Source organism: Oncorhynchus keta, chromosome 7, assembly GCF_023373465.1.
Source record: "Oncorhynchus keta strain PuntledgeMale-10-30-2019 chromosome 7, Oket_V2, whole genome shotgun sequence".
NCBI lineage: Eukaryota > Metazoa > Chordata > Actinopteri > Salmoniformes > Salmonidae > Oncorhynchus > Oncorhynchus keta.
Window position 1 is genome coordinate 28,493,417 of NC_068427.1, and position 14,078 is coordinate 28,507,494.

General features: G+C 42.9%; 1 protein-coding gene, 1 long non-coding RNA gene and 1 other non-coding gene across 4 annotated transcripts in view; 1 reads left to right on the forward strand and 2 right to left on the reverse strand.

The window, feature by feature from the left end:
* LOC118375979 (ephrin type-A receptor 3-like) overlaps positions 1-14,078 on the forward strand; it is an 822,287-nt gene that overhangs the window by 479,358 nt on the left and 328,851 nt on the right. The gene's annotated exons all lie outside the window — the stretch shown is intronic.
* Positions 1,709-7,616, reverse strand: LOC127931107 (uncharacterized). Its single transcript, XR_008139813.1, has 3 exons — positions 7,219-7,616; positions 4,870-4,965; positions 1,709-2,145 (listed from the first exon to the last, which is right to left on the reverse strand). It is a non-coding gene; the product is annotated as an uncharacterized LOC127931107 (long non-coding RNA).
* Positions 12,478-12,551, reverse strand: trnan-guu (transfer RNA asparagine (anticodon GUU)). The gene has a single exon. It is a non-coding gene; the product is annotated as a tRNA-Asn (tRNA).

A 14,078-nucleotide genomic window follows, 5' to 3' on the forward strand; every position in this document is an offset into this window, starting at 1 on the left:
GCTTCACCATGTTTCATCGAAATGTACATCTGTATATCTTCCGCATAGCAGTGAAAGTTAACATTATGTTTCCAAATGACATCACCAAGAGGTAAAATATATAGTGAAAACAATAGTGTCCTAAAACGGAACCTTGAACACCGAAATGTACTGTTGATTTGTCAGAGGACAAACCATCCACAGAAACAAACTGCTATCTTTCCGACAGATAAGATCTAAACCAGGCCAGAACTTATCCGTGTAGACCAATTTGGGTTTTCAATCTCTGCAAAAGAATGTGGTGATTGATGGTATACAAAGAAACACTAAGGTCTTGGAGCAGGAGGACAGATGCAGATTCTTGGTCTGACGCCATTAAAAGGTCATTTACCACCTTCATGAGTGCAGTCTCAGTGCTATGATGGGGTCTAAAACCATACTGAAGTGTTTCGTATACATTGTTTGTCTTCAGGAAGGCAGTGAGTTGCTGCGCAACTGCTTTTTCCAAAACATTTGAGAGGAATGGGATTCGATATAGGTCGATAGTTTATATTTTCTGGGTCAAGGATTGGCTTTTTCAAGAGAGGCTTTATTACTGCCACTTTTAGTGCATTTGGTCCACATCCAGTGGATAGGGAGCCATGTATTATGTTCAACATAGGAGGGCCAAGCACAGGAAGCAGATCTTTCAGTAGTTTAGTTGGAATAGGGTCCAGTATCCAGCTTGAAGCTTTAGAGGCCAATATTATTTTCATCAATGTGTCAAGAGATAAAGTATTAAAACACTTGATCCTTGATCCTGGCAGTGTTGTGCAGAGTCACTTTCAATAATGACAGGAATGGAGTTCTTTATTCCAGTGAGATTGCTAAGGCGAACACCGCAATATGTTTAGTTTTGCCCAACCTAGATCGAGGCACAGACATGGTCTCAATGGTGATAGCTGAGCTGACTACACTGACTATGCTAGTAGCAGACTCCACTAAGCTGGCAGGCTGGCTAACAGCCTGCTGCCTGGCCTGCACCTATCTCACTGTGGAGCTAGAGGAGTTAGAGCCCAACATAGATAAGATGAGAGCACCCCTCCAGCTAGGATGGAGTCCGTCACTCCTCAGCAGGCCAGGCTTGGTCCTGTTTGTGGGTGAGTCCCAGAAAGGGGGCCAATTATCTACAAATTCTATATTTTGTGAGGAGCAGAAAAACGTTTTCAACCAGCGATTGAGTTGTGAGACTATGCTGTGAGCTCATCACCCCACCTAACTGGGAGGGGGCCAGAGACAATTACTCGATGCCGGCACATCTTTCTAGCTGATTTACACGCTGAAGCTATGTTGCACTTGGTGACCTCTGACTGTTTCATCCTAACATCCTTGGTGCCAACGTGGATAACAATATCCCTATACTCTCTACACTCGCCAGTTTTAGCCTTAGCCAGCACCATCTTCAGATTAGCCTTAACGTCGGTAGCTCTGCCCCCTGGTAAACATTGTATGGTCACTGGATAATTATTTTCTAATGTCGTTCTGCCCCTGAACAAGGCAGTTAAACCACTGTTCCCCGATAGGCCATCATTGTAAATAAGAAGTTGTTCTTAACTGCCTTGCCTAGTTAAGGAAAGGTTACATTTTTTTAAATTATGTGAGCTACACATAAAATTATACTTTAAGGAAAACTGTTTCATGTTTGCGACCAGGGAGCACGTACCTGGGGTCAATTACATTGATAAGCCTCTTGAAACCTTCCTTTTTGACTGTACTAATTGGTAGCATGTCCTTAGCAATGCAATGCATAATAGCATTTGTGATGTCTTTGTCTTTTCGATGTTTGCTTGTAGGGCATAAACGCTGTCAGTGTTGACTGCTTCGGGCAAACGTCCCTAAATTGTCTGGTGCTTGAGGGGCGTTTATCAATACCGTGGTGCAAACTCAAACTTCCTGCATGTTCCAAAGAGTGATTTTGCGACAGATGTTGAAAAAGGTTTGTCTTATTACCAGACTTGGTAGCCACCTGTCTACGTCACAATTTGCACCGAACATTGCTCTGCTCTTTGTCGGACTTCAAAAAGCCAAACCACTTCCAAATTACTGAAACAGTTGAACCCTTTTTATCAATACTTTCTTTGTTGGAAGCTGCTCCTTCTCTATGGCTATCACTACTACTGTTTTCACCTACATCACTACCACTGTTTTCACCTACATCACTACTACTGTTTTCACCTACATCACTACCACTGTTTTCACCTACATCACTACCACTGTTTTCACCTACATCACTACTACTGTTTTCACCTACATCACTACCACTGTTTTCACCTACATCACTACTACTGTTTTCACCTACATCACTACCACTGTTTTCACCTACATCACTACCACTGTTTTCACCTACATCACTACCACTGTTTTCACCTACATCACTACTACTGTTTTCATCTACATCACTACCACTGTTTTCACCTACATCACTACCACTGTTTTCACCTACATCACTACCACTGTTTTCACCTACATCACTACTACTGTTTTCACCTACATCACTACTACTGTTTTCACCTACATCACTACCACTGTTTTCACCTACATCACTACTACTGTTTTCACCTACATCACTACCACTGTTTTCATCTACATCACTACCACTGTTTTCACCTACATCACTACCACTGTTTTCACCTACATCACTACCACTGTTTTCACATCACTACACTGTTTTTCATCACTACTACTGTTTTCACCTACATCACACTGTTTTCACCTACATCACTACTACTGTTTTTCTACATCACTACCACTGTTTTCACCTACATCACTACACTGTTTTCACCTACATCACTACCACTGTTTTCACCTACATCACTACCACTGTTTTCACCTACATCACTACACTGTTTTCACCTACATCACTACCACTGTTTTTCATCACTCACACTGTTTTCACCTACCACATCACTACTACTGTTTTCACCTACATCACTACCACTGTTTTCACCTACATCACTACTACTGTTTTCATCTACATCACTACCACTGTTTTCACCTACATCACTACCACTGTTTTCACCTACATCACTACTACTGTTTTCACCTACATCACTACCACTGTTTTCACCTACATCACTACCACTGTTTTCATCCTACATCACTACCACTGTTTTCACCTACCACATCACTACTACCACTGTTTTTCATCACTACATCACTACATCACTACCACTGTCACCTACATCACTACCACTGTTTTCACCTACATCACTGCCACTGTTTTCACCTACATCACTGCCACTGTTTTCACCTACATCACTACCACTGTTTTCACCTACATCACTACCACTGTTTTTACATCACTACCACTGTTTTCACTACATCACACCACTGTTTTCACCTACATCACTGCCACTGTTTTCACCACATCACTGCCACTGTTTTCACCTACATCACTACCACTGTTTTCACCTACATCACTACCACTGTTTTCACCTACATCACTACCACTGTTTTCACCTACATCACTACCACTGTTTTCACCTGCATCACTACCACTGTTTTCACCTACATCACTACCACTGTTTTCACCTACATCACTGCCACTGTTTTCACCTACATCACTGCCACTGTTTTCACCTACATCACTACCACTGTTTTCACCTACATCACTGCCACTGTTTTCACCTGCATCACTGCCACTGTTTTCACCTGCATCACTACCACTGTTTTCACCTACATCACTACCACTGTTTTCACCTGCATCACTACCACTGTTTTCACCTACATCACTGCTACTGTTTTCACCTACATCACTACTACTGTTTTCACCTACATCACTACCACTGTTTTCACCTACATCACTACCACTGTTTTCACCTACATCACTACCACTGTTTTCACCTACATCACTACCACTGTTTTCACCTACATCACTACCACTGTTTTCACCTACATCACTACCACTGTTTTCACCTACATCACTACCACTGTTTTCACCTACATCACTACCACTGTTTTCACCTACATCACTACCACTGTTTTCACCTACATCACTACCACTGTTTTCACCTACATCACTGCTACTGTTTTCACCTACATCACTACCACTGTTTTCACCTACATCACTACTACTGTTTTCACCTACATCACTACCACTGTTTTCACCTACATCACTACCACTGTTTTCACCTACATCACTACCACTGTTTTCACCTACATCACTACCACTGTTTTCACCTACATCACTACCACTGTTTTCACCTACATCACTGCTACTGTTTTCACCTACATCACTACCACTGTTTTCACCTACATCACTACTACTGTTTTCACCTACATCACTACTACTGTTTTCACCTACATCACTACCACTGTTTTCACCTACATCACTACCACTGTTTTCACCTACATCACTACCACTGTTTTCACCTACATCACTACCACTGTTTTCACCTACATCACTACCACTGTTTTCACCTACATCACTACTACTGTTTTCACCTACATCACTACTACTGTTTTCACCTACATCACTACCACTGTTTTCACCTACATCACTACCACTGTTTTCACCTACATCACTACTACTGTTTTCACCTACATCACTACTACTGTTTTCACCTACATCACTACTACTGTTTTCACCTACATCACTACCACTGTTTTCACCTACATCACTACTACTGTTTTCACCTACATCACTACCACTGTTTTCACCTACATCACTACTACTGTTTTCACCTACATCACTACCACTGTTTTCACCTACATCACTACTACTGTTTTCACCTACATCACTACTACTGTTTTCACCTACATCACTACTACTGTTTTCACCTACATCACTACCACTGTTTTCACCTACATCACTACTACTGTTTTCACCTACATCACTACCACTGTTTTCACCTACATCACTACCACTGTTTTCACCTACATCACTACCACTGTTTTCACCTACATCACTACCACTGTTTTCACCTACATCACTGCCACTGTTTTCACCTACATCACTACCACTGTTTTCACCTACATCACTACCACTGTTTTCACCTACATCACTACCACTGTTTTCACCTACATCACTACTACTGTTTTCACCTACATCACTACCACTGTTTTCACCTACATCACTGCCACTGTTTTCACCTACATCACTACCACTGTTTTCACCTACATCACTGCCACTGTTTTCACCTACATCACTACCACTGTTTTCACCTACATCACTGCCACTGTTTTCACCTACATCACTGCCACTGTTTTCACCTACATCACTGCTACTGTTTTCACCTACATCACTGCTACTGTTTTCACCTACATCACTGCCACTGTTTTCACCTACATCACTACCACTGTTTTCACCTACATCACTACCACTGTTTTCACCTACATCACTGCCACTGTTTTCACCTACATCACTGCTACTGTTTTCACCTACATCACTGCTACTGTTTTCACCTACATCACTGCCACTGTTTTCACCTACATCACTACCACTGTTTTCACCTACATCACTGCCACTGTTTTCACCTACATCACTGCCACTGTTTTCACCTACATCACTACCACTGTTTTCACCTACATCACTACCACTGTTTTCACCTACATCACTACCACTGTTTTCACCTACATCACTACCACTGTTTTCACCTACATCACTACCACTGTTTTCACCTACATCACTACCACTGTTTTCACCTACATCACTGCCACTGTTTTCACCTACATCACTGCCACTGTTTTCACCTACATCACTACCACTGTTTTCACCTACATCACTACCACTGTTTTCACCTACATCACTGCCACTGTTTTCACCTACATCACTGCCACTGTTTTCACCTACATCACTACCACTGTTTTCACCTACATCACTACCACTGTTTTCACCTACATCACTGCCACTGTTTTCACCTACATCACTGCTACTGTTTTCACCTACATCACTGCTACTGTTTTCACCTACATCACTGCCACTGTTTTCACCTACATCACTACCACTGTTTTCACCTACATCACTACCACTGTTTTCACCTACATCACTACCACTGTTTTCACCTACATCACTACCACTGTTTTCACCTACATCACTACCACTGTTTTCACCTACATCACTACCACTGTTTTCACCTACATCACTACCACTGTTTTCACCTACATCACTACCACTGTTTTCACCTACATCACTACCACTGTTTTCACCTACATCACTACTACTGTTTTCACCTACATCACTACTACTGTTTTCACCTACATCACTACCACTGTTTTCACCTACATCACTACCACTGTTTTCACCTACATCACTACCACTGTTTTCACCTACATCACTACCACTGTTTTCACCTACATCACTACCACTGTTTTCACCTACATCACTGCTACTGTTTTCACCTACATCATCACTGTTTTCACCTACATCACTACCACTGTTTTCACCTACATCACTACCACTGTTTTCACCTACATCACTACTACTGTTTTCACCTACATCACTACTACTGTTTTCACCTACATCACTACTACTGTTTTCACCTACATCACTACCACTGTTTTCACCTACATCACTACCACTGTTTTCACCTACATCACTACCACTGTTTTCACCTACATCACTACCACTGTTTTCACCTACATCACTACCACTGTTTTCACCTACATCACTACTACTGTTTTCACCTACATCACTACCACTGTTTTCACCTACATCACTACCACTGTTTTCACCTACATCACTACCACTGTTTTCACCTACATCACTACCACTGTTTTCACCTACATCACTGCCACTGTTTTCACCTACATCACTACCACTGTTTTCACCTACATCACTGCCACTGTTTTCACCTACATCACTACCACTGTTTTCACCTACATCACTACCACTGTTTTCACCTACATCACTGCCACTGTTTTCACCTACATCACTACCACTGTTTTCACCTACATCACTACCACTGTTTTCACCTACATCACTACCACTGTTTTCACCTACATCACTACCACTGTTTTCACCTACATCACTACCACTGTTTTCACCTACATCACTGCTACTGTTTTCACCTACATCACTACTACTGTTTTCACCTACATCACTACCACTGTTTTCACCTACATCACTACTACTGTTTTCACCTACATCACTACCACTGTTTTCACCTACATCACTACCACTGTTTTCACCTACATCACTACCACTGTTTTCACCTACATCACTACCACTGTTTTCACCTACATCACTACCACTGTTTTCACCTACATCACTACCACTGTTTTCACCTACATCACTGCCACTGTTTTCACCTACATCACTACCACTGTTTTCACCTACATCACTGCCACTGTTTTCACCTACATCACTACCACTGTTTTCACCTACATCACTGCCACTGTTTTCACCTACATCACTACCACTGTTTTCACCTACATCACTGCCACTGTTTTCACCTACATCACTACCACTGTTTTCACCTACATCACTGCCACTGTTTTCACCTACATCACTGCTACTGTTTTCACCTACATCACTACCACTGTTTTCACCTACATCACTACCACTGTTTTCACCTACATCACTACCACTGTTTTCACCTACATCACTACCACTGTTTTCACCTACATCACTGCCACTGTTTTCACCGACATCACTACCACTGTTTTCACCTACATCACTGCCACTGTTTTCACCTACATCACTGCCACTGTTTTCACCTACATCACTACCACTGTTTTCACCTACATCACTACCACTGTTTTCACCTACATCACTACCACTGTTTTCACCTACATCACTACCACTGTTTTCACCTACATCACTACCACTGTTTTCAGCTACATCACTAATTTGTCATGGTTAATAGTGGCGACTCCATCACTCAGGTGCTAAGTGGTTTTTCGTGGGGGTATACCTCTTCACGTGCATATTGTCACTTCTCCGCACGGTCCTGCTGGGTCACAGAGGTGAAATGGACTGCTGTACCTAATTATTCTATATCGACATTTTCGGAAATGTATCTAAATGTTTTTATATCATTATTGAGGGAAGAAATTACCCTGATAATTATTGATATTGAATTATCGCCCAGACCTTGAGCGAGGCTGAGGGGGGGGGGGGGCTTGGGCCAGTTGCTGCGGGAGGTGCAGAGCTGTTGGCCGAGGAATGCCTATTGAAATTCTCGATTATTGTGGATTTTTCGGTGGTGACAGTGTTTCCCAGCCTCAGTGCAGTGGGCAGCTGGGAGGAGGTGCTCTTATTCTCCATAGACTTTACAGTGTCCAAAAACCTTTTGGAATTTGTGCTGCAGGATGCAAATTTCTGTTTGAAAAAGCTGGCCTTTGCTTTCCTAACTGACTGTGTATATTGGTTCCTGACTTTCTGAAGAATTGCATATCGTGGGGACTATTCAAAGCTAGTGCAGTACGCCATAGGATGTTTTTGTGTTGGTCAAGAGCAGTCAAGTCTGCGGTGAACCAAGGGCTATATCTGGTCTTAGTTCTACATTTTTTGAACGGGACATGCTTATTTAAAATGGTGAGGAAAGCACTTTTTAAAAACAACCAGGCATCCTCTACTGACGGGATGATGTAAATATCCTTCCAGGATACCCGGGCCAAGTCGATTAGAAAGGCCTGCTCGCAGAAGTGTTTTAGGGAGTGTTTGACAGTGATGAGGGTTGGTCGTTTGACCGCAGACCCATTATGGACGCAGGCAATGAGGCAGTGATCGCTGAAATCCTGGTTGAAAACAGCAGAGGTGTATTTAGAGGGCTAGTTGGTCAGGATGATATCTATGAGGGGCCCATGTTAACGGATTTGGGGTTGTACCTGGTGGGTTCCTTGATAATTTGTGTGAGATTGAGGGCATCTAGCTTAGATTGTAGAACGGACGGGGTGTTAAGCATATCCCAGTTTAGGTCACCTAACAGTATGAACTCTGACGATAGATGGGGGGCAATCAATTCACTTACAGTGTCCAGGGTACAGCTGGGAGCTGAGGGGGGTCTATAACAAGCGGCAACAGAGAGGTACTTATTTCTGGAGAGATTCCTAAGCCAGGATTCAGACACGGCTAGGACATCAGGGTTGGCGGAGTGTGCTAAAGCAGTGAATAAAGCAAACTTAGGGAGGAGGTTTCTGATGTTAACAGGCATGAACCCAAGGCTTTTACAGTTACAGAAGTCAACAAATGAGAGTGCCTGGGGACACACAGGGCCAGGGTTAACCTCTACATCACCAGAGGAACAGAGGAGGAGTAGGATGAGGGTACGGCTAAAGGCTATAAGAACTGGTCGTCTAGTGCTTTGGGAACAGAGAATAAAAGGAGCAGATTTCTGGGCGTGGTAGAATAGATTCAGGGTATAATGTGAAAACACGGGTATGGTAGGGTGCGAGTACAGTGGAGGTAAACCTAGGCATTGAGTGATGATGAGAGAGGTTGCATCTCTGGAGGTGCCAGTTAAGCTAGGTGCGGTCTCCGCATGTGTGGGGAGTGCGGCAAAAGAGCTATCTCAGGAATGCTGTGCAGGACTAGGGGCTCCACAGTAAAATAAAACAACGAGAGCTACCTAAACAACAGTATACAAGGCATATTGACATTAGAGAGAGGCATAAAGCAACCACAGGTGTTGATTGGGAGAGCTAAGACAACAACAGCTAAATAGCTAAGACAACAACAACGGGTAAATGGCAATGAATGGTCAGAGGGTCAGTTAGCTACACACAGGACCTGAGTTCGAGGCTGGGGCTGACAGAATGAAACAAAATGAAACAAAATGGGTAATTACGGGTAATGGAGTCGCCAATGGTTAGGGTGTTCAATTTGTCAGAGCTAATGGTGGGAGGCTTCGGTGTCTCAGACCCCGTAACAGGTGAAGGAGAGACCAGAGAAGACTTGGCCGCTGACTCATTGCTTAATGGGGAGAACCGGTTGAAAATTTCTGTCGGCTGAATGAGCGCCACCAGTTGAGTATTCCTACAGCATTTCCTTCCAGAAGCCATGAGAAAATTGTCCAGCTGCGTGGACTGTGCCAGGGGATTTATACTACTATCTGTACTATTGGTGGCACAGACGCTGTTTCATCCTTTCCTACACATAAATTTCCCTTGCCTAACGATTGTATCTGAAGCTGGGCTTGCGGCACGGTTATCCTCACGGTTATCCTGTATATTATGAGTACAGCGACTGCAATTAAAAGGCATAATGTTAATGTTGCTACTTAGCTTCGTCTGGTGGAGGTCGTGTAGAACCAGTGCAGATAAAGCATCCGGGGTGAAAAAGTTTAATGAAAAAAGTTGAGCAAGGGAAAAATGTAAATATAGAACAGTAATTAAAAAGTAAATACCATAAAGTTGGCAGGTAGAAAAGACACGTTAGTAACAAACCACACAACAGCTACTACATGATACTCAAATTTTCCCTATAACCAACATGAGGTTGCTACAACCTAGCCTACAATCTAAAATGTATAACAGTCGAGAGACACAGGTCGAGAGACAAATTGGAGTGGTGACAGACAGTGACACATTCAATACTGCCTTGCACACTCCTGAATCTAGCAGATCTAGGGCAGGGTTTCCCTAATTCAGTCCTGCCCCCCCTATTTTGTATAGTTTTATCCCAAAAAATGACAACTTTTTTAATGTTTCCCTATTTACATTGTTTATGAATTTCACTGAGTACAATGGTCCTCCCCTTCCTCCCCTGAGGATCCTCCACTGATCCCTACAGCTGTAATGCCAACCACAACCCTAACTCTAACCCTAGCTTCATGTCCACACCAGGGCTCAACCCTAACATGCCACACCACTCGTGTCATGTGCGCGATCGTTGCAAAATAAATGTAAACATACATGTTATTCAATCATTACACGCATCTATGTAGCCAGGCACTAAAATAGGACTTGGTTCTATTTCTGATGCTTGACGTGCTGCAAGTCCCGCCTCTCCCGTCTCCTCATTGGTATAGGAACATAGACCCACGTGGGTGATTGAAAGATGAACTGAGGTCCACACTCCAGTCCAGCTGGTAGTGGTAATGTACCTTAAAGTTGGTTGCCAACCTCCATATAAAGTCCAAAGAAGAAGAAGATGAAGGAGGAGAAATTATTAAAAACAAACTCGGTTTACCCTTTTATCTGTGGATTAATTGTCGGTGAAAAGGACGTTGTGCATTTCAGCTAAAATAACAACCCAATGTTCATATCCCAATACAAATTAGTTAGCAACAGCAAGCTAGCCAAATTGCCATAAATGTTCAATGCTTTTCAACCTGTCCCCAAATTAATATAGTTGGTTCAGAATTTGTTTTGATATTTCAACCTGCATGTGCTGATCGCATCTGGTGTGGGTGGACAAAATCAATATGTGCACGCTGACGTAGTCATGCGAGCAGTCTGGTCTGCATATAATCGTCACAGTTTCCTTTATCTGGTCTAGTACACATCCACACTATACAGCACCTCACCATCAACCATAGAGGATTACAATATTATCAGTTATCACAGAACCCTCCAGGACATCACCAAGATTCAAAGCTGTGAATTACAGAGCAGCAGCCATTAAAGCTTGTGGTGCTGGCTATTGTTTAATGATATGTAAAAATAGTAAAGCTTAATTTAGGGTTCTACTATTCAATCTGTAGTGCTGAAGTTCAGTATTACAGCGTGGTTGAAATCTAAAGGCAATGTTTCCACGTTGGCGGAAACTGCATTCACGGTAAATCCCGCCCAGCCCAATCGGAAATTACCCTTACATTTCTATCGCACAATCTGTAACGCTTCATCGATACAGATGTAATATAGCTCCTAATTACACTCCATGCACACAGCGCTAACCTCTAATACCCGCCCACGCTCCCCTTCTTCCATAAAAAAGAAGTGCTGAAATGGGCTGGGTGCCCTAACGCCTGTAGGGTTGTTTTTTGTGGAAGACGCGGGTTTTGCTGAGGTTGATGAGCTTCAATGACACAAATATTACAGCAAATATAATCATATAGACAGTAACACATGTGTCCCACTATATTCTCACATGGGAAATAGCACTTACACTTACACCATATTATTACTTCTCCGCTATTTGTCAATGATAGCGTCTTCCCGCCTTTAGATCTCCTGGCGATGTTCTTATCAAGCGGTTGAATAACTTCATTGTAATGAGTTGAGTTGTTTGGTTTCCAGATGCTTTTTGATAGCCTTTATGTTAAACATGTGGAAGCTGCTTTCGATGTACAACACCATGAATCGGAAGCACAGAAAACACATATAAACAAAAATGCTATTGCTATTAGGTTATTGCTATGTTATTAATTTTGCATTCCTATATTCTAACATAGTTTATTTTTATTCATTACTGTATAATGGTCACTGGCAGGTTCCATCTCCTCTAAAGTGAAAGTGTTTATGAGTATCTACCTCATGCAGTGGACGCGCAGTCACATGGTTCTGAAAGCATGACTCCATTCATTACATTCCGCAAATAGTCTGTAAATCAATCGTTGTGTGACAAGAAAAACTTTCCGTCCCTGGGTGGGCTCGAACCACCAACCTTTAGATTAACAGTCTAACGCGCTAGCCGATTGCGCCACAGAGACAACTGAGACGAGACGCGACGCGATAGAAGAAAGTACTGTGCGTGGTGCTCAAATCATTCGCTGCAAGGTTCTCACTTTATACAGAGCCTGAGCGCTGCAGCTTTTTTAGTGGGTCCACTCCTAGTCCTAGAACGCTATTGTATATGTATGCAGGCGTGTGTAGTGAATGAAGTGTGTTGGTGCTGCCATGGAACAAAACCCTGCACATAACAACCCGCTGAATATCTTATGAGGATTGTTCGTGACTAAAAAAACTCTCTTCCTGGGTAGGTTCAAACCGACAACCAGATTAATAATCTAACGCGTTAGCCGATTGCGCCAGAGAGACAGCTAAAAAAGCGAATGGCCACCAACAGTAAGGAAGAGAGGCTCAACTCGGCAGAAAATCTGTCTCCTTCCAGCAGGTGGCGTTTTTTCGTTGTTACGCCTAACAAGCAAAGAGTTTTTGTAAGGATTATAATAATGAATCACAATAATGAGATGTATTTACCAATCCAAAGAAAGCATAGGCATCCCGCCGTGCCGCTTTGTGGACAACGACTCCCATTGTTAGGGCGGAGAGATATGTACTGTATCTTGTCAGTATATCTATAATCTTTGGCACAAGGTAGAAAAACTGCTGTCTGCGGTGCTGAAACTGATCTCTGCTGCTCTATCACTGAGCACTACCTGAGCTCTGCAGCTGTTTGTCAGTTGCTGTTCCTCATTCCTGCTCATAGAGAGCCACAGGTTGTGTGTTCAGGTATGCTTGTATGGGTGCTGAATCAGGTATGTTAGTGCGGGACAGATTCTGATTGGGATAACAAGCAGCAGTAGTTCTGGTGTTTGGTTTTCATCACTGGTTATTTGAAGAAATCACGATTTCGAAAGTGTTAGCATATTTCGAATTTCTGAAGGGGAAGGGGCAATCGGCCCGTAACTTGCAAAAAAGAGAGTGTGGAGCTCCTCGTTCTGGTTCCGCTCCTTGTTCCAGCATTTCTGGATCCATTCCCTTAACATGTATGGACCCAGAACTTAATAGAGCAGCTGGGTTAGACAATATTAGATCATTACAGCAGACGATTCCCACACAGAGATATACCTTGAAAAAAAAGACGCACAAACGCAGTCACACATCATTTTGACAATGCTGCCATGAAACACCAGACCAAAGATGAGTCGCACACTCTGCCCTTTCACTGCTCTTTATGTGTGTGTGTGTGTGTGTGTGTGTGTGTGTGTGTGTGTGTGTGTGTGTGTGTGTGTGTGTGTGTGTGTGTGTGTGTGTGTGTGTGTGTGTGTGTGTGTGTGTGTGTGTGCGTGTGCGTGTGCGCGTGTGTGTGTGTGTTTGCGTGTGTGTGCATTTGCGTGTGTCCACAGTGAATGTATTTGCAGTTGGAACAGCCTCGCCCGTAGCAAGATTAAGAATGCAGAGTAGGATTATTTGTTTACAGCTTGAAGCGTTTGGATTTAAACTAATTCACAATCAATGGGAGTTACAGCACAAGGATACAGACTCTGACACTATGGCATCGTGATAGAGACTCA